Consider the following 7,466-nt stretch of genomic DNA (forward strand, 5'->3'; position numbering starts at 1 on the left):
TGTTTATCCTATGTATGCTAATTTTGTGCGTGCTTTCTGTTTGAAGTGTGTGCTACAAGTGTCGAGCTGCTTACCATTCTTAAAGTGACTTTGCAATTTGTTGTTGTTCCTGAAACAATGCAAAATAAACGTTCAAGTACCTCTGTAGAGACGCGTTTCACTTTCGTGGTACACCGATTATTATTCAGGGAGATCAGCCATGTTTTTTACTACTAATGATCATTGATTGATATGTGGGGTTTAACGTCCCAAAACCACCATACGATTATGGGAGACGCCGTAGTGGAGGACTCCGGAAATTTCGACCACCTGGGGTTCTTTAACGTGCACCCAAATCTGAGCACACAGGCCTACAACATTTCCGCCTCCATCGGAAATGCAGCCGCCGCTGCCGGGATTTGAACCCGCGACCTGTGGGTCAGCAGCCGAGTACCTTAGCCACTAGACCAACGCGGTGGGGCTACTAATGATCATTCTTTTAAGTAATTATCTTATGGCACACACTGAAAATTCCGAATTGAAGCCATTCAGTCTTCAAGGCATATTCATTTAAATTGAAATCTGAAGGTGGCACTGATTTACCATGGGCGCGTCTGGAAACTTGTGCGGAATGTTTGCTCTTTTTACTCGATAAAAGGGCTTACTCAATAAATAAATTCGTAGCAATACGCGTTTCATGAGTCAAGCCACAAAAGTAGCCAAAATGACCATTTACTTCAGAGCACACTATTGCAATGAATATTTCGCAACTTCGTGGTGTCGTTCTTAGAATTCATTCCAAGTGGGTACGGCTTCAAAAGTAGTGGTTACAATTTGTCACTCGCTATGCGTGTCTCAAGGTATTCGATCTGGAAGTTAGGAATAATGGTTAACTAAATATGGACTACCGTAAAAAAAAACCTTTTTCTAACTTTTGCGGATGATGTGTTATTCAATAAAATATGTCATCACCAATAAGCTCAATGAGAATAAATTCATTTTCCAGACTCTTACAGTAACTAATCTAAATAACAATAACATGAATAGTGGGGAACTAAATCGCGTGCAACTTCGACTAGTACAAAAGGCATGCGAGTGCACTCAACCAAGAAGAAGCGCGCTACCACAGTATAACGTTTCTACATAACGCTGCTGTGTAGCACAGTGCGACCAGAGGGAAGTACACTTGCCTTACAGTGCCATTTTCACTTAAACACGTATTCTGATTCGAATGCTTAAAAGTGCACGTTAACACAGTAATGAACAGCCGTTTAACAGTCCTCATAATAAATGGCACTCGAGAGTAGTGCAATTTCGTGCGATTCCATATTCTCACTTGAAACCAGTCCGCCCAGAGCCACTGCTTTGTAATAATTGCCTGATAACAACTGCTTTCACTTACCGTGCTCGAAATTCCGGCGATTATGCATCACCGAGGATTTCGACGCTCTCGCCAGTACTTGCTAAGCCAACGTGCAATTCACTTTTCACTCTTTCCACGGCAAAGGGAACACAGCATCATGTTCGCCGCGTCACTCACCCGCTTCGCTGCGCTCGCGCACTTTCGCAAGCCTCCTTATCCACACATTCATTGCGACAGACTGCATATGATCTGATCACGTAACAACTATAGCGCTGGAATTCTCCAAATTTTATGCGGGCTAGTGTGTGCGCCAGCGTGAAACGCGGCCTGAGCCCTCTTGAGGAGGTATAAACGCGACAGTGGTGGTGCTACGATGTTTCACAATGCCAACTTCTTCGTCATGCGTGTATTAACGGTGATGCTTTGGTACATATAAGTGAACTCATTTCCAGGGGAACGTCAGAAAGAACTAAAGCCCATACAAATTTGATTGCGCTGTATCAATGTAACTCTCCGTAATATTGAGGTACTCGCTGTTGAGCACACACACACAAAACCATTCAGCGTGGTCAACTTGTAGGCGCGTAAATTCTGACCTCAGCTGGAGTGGCAGATTTACACACACCTGCCTCTCCATACTAAATCTAAACTGTACACATGTAACGCTCGTGCCAGAGCTACACAGTCGGCAAGATATCTAAAAACGTGCCATATAAAATGTACAACGCATGAATAATTCTAGCTACTGTATCACCGTTTTGGCGTTCCTGCACTTATCGAGGATGGCGTGAAGGACGCTGAAGTTACGATTTTGTGCCAAGTACATATATATCATTCGAAGGCTCAGAACAATAATGTAACGCAAAATTGCCTCAGTTTGAACCATGTGAAGCTTTCTTTTTTTTCTGAAGCGCTCTCATACCGCGACTTTAGGCATTGTACTGATCTTTCGATTTGTCAGAGTGTAGCTTAAGTCCTGACTGAGGCTAAATTTAGAGGAGACAATGCTCTCTCGATGCAATCGCCCACTCCAGTGCGATAAACCCTATCACTCCTCAGACTCCGTCGAATAACCCGGGTCTATGCTTCGCAGCACACCGAACCTCCCTGTCCAGTGCGTGCTTCATTCATTCACTTCATTTTTTTTTTTTGGGGGGGGGGGGGGTGAGGTGGAAGCTTCATTTGCGGGTTGCAAGCTGGTCCGAGCGTCACGTATACTCTAAAGTGCGTTGGCCTGAAGGGCAAAGTTTCTGGGCAGCCCTTAACAAGCGGCGTGAAAAATAGGGTAGTCCCTCCGAATTACTGGGGCCATTTACGCAAGCGCGTCCACTTCGGGGACGCGCTTATAGCCACGAGCTCATCTGTTACAGCAGTAATTGCTTGGCAACTTTCGTACGGGCACTTGTGAATAGAGACAGTGAATTTTTGCTAAATGAAAAGGCTTGTTAGACAAACTGTAGCCCTAAAAAGTGTCACACGAGTGCAAATTTATAAAAAATTGTTAAAAATAAAGTGTACCTACTAACAATTCCTATTGCAAAAAACCAGCATGCTCAGCGTGATAGCAGTACGCTTTTTGGCACTGGCACGCGCGGTTAACACTGGCACACGCTGGGACTTACTGGCACTTCGTTTAGCGCACATGGTACTAGATGGGTCTCACTGGTAGGATCACTGGCTTGACTGCTGTGATGTTGGCACCTGCAGGGAAGTGCTGGAAACGCTGGAATTTTCACTGGAGTGGGCTGGTGCATATTGGAGCATGTACTTTGTCTGCAATTGCCACGATAAAGTTTATGCAGCGTGTGCAGCAGTATGTTTCGGTACCATTTAATATAAGACGCTGTATTCGATGGTACAGATGGATGCTACTCTAAGAAGTCTCGAGCATGCCTCCCAATTTGTCGCTTGGCAGAGATAGAGAATTAGCGTAACACAATCATGATGTGTGATTCGTGAAATGACTGTTATTTTTAATGCATCCTTTTGGGATGAAGAGAAAATGTGTTAATAACAAAATGCAGGCAATGTGGAATACTTTATTTTCTAGCAAGGTTTATTTATATAATACATGCAGTGTCATGAGGAGCGTTAATTCTTGCGGTGCGCATTCTCGTTGCAGCAATAATGCGTGCGTTTTGCGTGCCCCTCGCGAATACCAATTTCGTATCAGTGACGTATTGTTGTAACAATTCTTTGTTACAGTATTTAAAGCCTTGAAGTAGGCGCAACTTCTAATAGAAACAGCAAAATTGACGGGAGGCAAATGAGCTCTCTCGATCACTTTACAAGCTTTCCCAGTAGAAACGAGAAAAACAGCTATCGTTCGATATTACAAATACATGTCTGGCAAAGCTCGTCCTTCACTCACTTCAGATACAGTTTAGGTAATAGTAAAGGTAATTCAATTGTGTCCTGGGTGTTTTTATTCACAAAGTTTTTTTTCTTATTCTTTGCCATATCGGTTACAGCCACTGGCGGCGGCGGCGGACAACTACGGCGCCGCGCATGACCAGTGTTCTGATCTCATAACAGCTTTCGCTGTAAAACCATATTACCAGAAATGGTGTCGTAACTGGTATTGGTTCATCACAGCAAGCAGGAAACTATACTGATTAGGACAAATCAGATAGACAAAAACATACATGCCTTTCTCCTCTGCATTGTTCTCGGTCCCCGCAGTCTTGCTACGACTGTAATTTCGTGTGTTTAACCGCAAGCATTTCACCTTAGCTTTAAGCTCTTACTTGATAAATCCGCGGATCGAGCGTGGCGCAATAACTCTCGTGGAGCACTCATTTGATGAATTGCTATGGTGTGCCTTGAAGCGCTCCACGAGAAGATTAATAATTTACTACCGCTACAGGTCTTCATCTATCTATCTATCTATCTATCTATCTATCTATCTATCTATCTATCTATCTATCTATCTATCTATCTATCTATCTATCTATCTATCTATCTATCTATCTATCTATCTATCTATCTATCTATCTATCTATCTATCTATCTATCTATCTATCTATCTATCTATCTATCTATCTATCTATCTATCTATCTATCTATCTATCTATCTATGCACATTAATGCAAGAGAGAGAGAGAGAGAGTAAGAAAGGAAAGGCCGGGAGGTTAACCAGACATCGGCATCTGGTTTGTTACCCAGCGCAGGGGGCGGGGAAGTAGGGGCAAGAAAGAGGGGGTAGAAAGAGAAAAAAAACGCACGCGCACTCATAAAAAAAAAACGAAAACACACACAGGAAGGGCGTCCTAGCTACAACCGTTCAGTAAGGCTGGTCGATCGCAAAAAGTGCAGTAGCGCTTTAAGGGCCCTCTTCTGTGAAGTGGCATCCTGACGATACTGCGGAATATCCTTCTCCGACAGAGGTTCATCATCTAATTTGTTGAGTTCCTTGCGAAGGCATATTCGTTGTTTACTATACGCTAGGCAGTCACAAAGAATATGTTTGATTGTTTCCTCTTTGCCACAGTGGCCACAGGTTGCGGTGTCGGCCATCCCAATGCGGAAAGCGTAGGCGTTGGTAAACGCAGCGCCCAACCACAGCCTACATAACAGGGTCTGGTCTGCTCGGCAAAGCCTCGACGGGACTTGAAGACTTAGCGTAGGGTCAAGCGAGTACAGTCGGGCATGCTTGAAGTGTAGCTGATTCCATTGTGATGTTGTTTGCTGGCGAGCAAGCCTGCGGAGCTTTCGTGCAGCATCTGTCCTAGAAAGTGGTAGTCGCAGTTTATGATCTTCTGTGTGGGCTGAGCGGGCAGCTTGATCGGCCCGTTCATTGCCGATGATTCCGCAGTGACTGGGAAACCACTGAAATGTAATTTGGTGCCCTTTCTCAGTCAGGTGGTGTATAAACTCTGCTATCTCTAGTACCAGCTGCTCGTGTGGTCCACGGCGTAAGGCTGATAGTAGAGACTGCAGTGCCGCCTTCGAGTCGCAGAAAATAGTCCACTTGCGTGTAGGTTGATCAACTACAAATTGCAACGCGGCACGAAGTGCTGCCAATTCTGCTGCCGTTGATGTCGTCGCGTGAGATGTCTTGAATTTAATTGTCGTGGCCAACCTTGGTACCACTACTGCTCCTGTAGAGCTGTCCGGCTGAACCCATCCGTCAGTGTATATATGTGTAGTCTTGATATTTCTCATACAAAATAAGTATTCTGAGCTGTTTAAGAGCCGGTGACGGCAAATTGGCCTTTTTCTGGACGCCAGGTATGTTAATATTAATCATTCGTTGTGCGAGGCACCATGGCGGAGTCACAGGTCTAGCGGCAGGAGAGAACGAAGTTGGGATCGACTCACCATGTGCGGTCACTGTTTTGCAGTAAGATGTGCATGGTCGGACCACTGGTAGAGAGGCTAGGTGATGTCGAGGGGTTCGAGCAAGGTGTCGTATATGTGTCCTCAGCACTTCCACATTAATGTGGGTCTTGATGAGGTTGTCCCTTGTGATGGTGATAGTTGCCGCTGTTGACGCACTTTGGGGCAAGCCTAAACATATCCGGAGTGCTTGAGCCTGGACACTTTGAAGCATTCGTATGCTTGTTTTACTTGCGTTAGTTAACACAGGTAGGCTGTACCGAAGGAATCCAAGGAAAAGAGTCCTCTATAGTCGCAACATAGCAGTTGTGGACATAGACATAGCAGTTGTGGACATAGACAGAGCAGTTGTGGCATAGACAAGCTAGAGTCACAACGTTGGGCAGCCTTCTGCGCTTCGTTAGATCCTCGCAAGCCTTTATCACACTTGTGAAGGACAATAAGAAGGCTCCGGACAGCTCCCATTCAGCGGTCTCCATTCAAGGCTCTAGCCCTCTCTCAACAGAGATCCGAGGTCGACGTGGCAGAAGAGTTCTGTGCCAACTTATCTGGTCAACTCGCAGATCCCGACATCTCCACGCTCTCACGCGGTGGCACGACATCACACGATCACCCCATGGACCAATTTTTTTCTATTCATGAGCTTCAAGCAGCACTGGCTTTGTGTAGACGGACATCAGCACCCGGGCCTGATGGAATATCATACAGAGCACTGTGTCGCCTTGGTGAGTGTGCGAGGAGTGCCCTCCTCGAGATATACAACGATTCGTGGCGAGAGGGCACCTTCCCAGTTAACTGGAAGACCAGCCGTTTGGTTCCATTACTGAAGCCTGGCAAGTCACCATTGGTGCTCACATCATACCGCCCGATTGCACTGGCTAGTTGCTTGGGCAAAGTGATGGAGAGGATGGTACTTGGACGGCTAGAATGGTTCCTGGAGCATCACAACATCTACACGGACGCTATGACGGGATTCCGCCGTGGCCGGTCATCAATTGATAGCGTCATAGACCTGGTCAGCTACGTGCAACACGAAAAAGGCCGTAAGCGTCTCTGCGCTTCTTTATTTCTTGATGTTAAAGGGGTGTACGATAACATCACACATGAAGCTGTCCTCACCGCTCTCAAGGAGGTAGGAGTGGGTGGTCGGATGTTTCAGTGGCTACGCAGCTATCTCTCTGAGCGATCCTTTTTCGTGAGAACCGAGGATGGTGACACTTCGCTACATTACAGCCACCGTGGTGTTCCTCAGGGTGGCATACTTAGCCCTGTACTATTCAACCTGACACTAATAGCTCTCAATGAGCATCTGCCAAGTACTGTCAGATTGTCAATGTACGCGGACGACATCTGCGTTTGGACGTCTGCAGTAACACGTCTACAGCTGCGAGCGCGAATTCAGAAAGCTGCCACTCAAGTTGCTTTTTACCTCCGTCAACGAGGTCTCGAAATTTCATCTGAGAAATGTGCACTTGTGGCATTTGCGCGCAAACCAATGCAGAACTACAGCGTTCTGATAAACAGCGAAAGGATACGTCACCTCCGATCATAAAAGTTCCTAAGTGTTATAATTGACAGAGACCTCTCATGGAGCTCACATGTATCATACATGAAAAGGCGATTGACAGGCATCTGTCATTTGTTCAAGTTTTTCGCTTGAAGAACTGGGGAAGGTCCACATTAATGCAAAATTATTATAGTAATGGTAGGGGTCTAGCGTACCAAAGGCACCGTATGGATAAGAGAGGCGCAGTGATTGAGGGCTGCGGAAATTTTGACTGCCTGA

Source organism: Rhipicephalus microplus, chromosome 4, assembly GCF_043290135.1.
Source record: "Rhipicephalus microplus isolate Deutch F79 chromosome 4, USDA_Rmic, whole genome shotgun sequence".
In the NCBI taxonomy this organism is placed as follows: domain Eukaryota; kingdom Metazoa; phylum Arthropoda; class Arachnida; order Ixodida; family Ixodidae; genus Rhipicephalus; species Rhipicephalus microplus.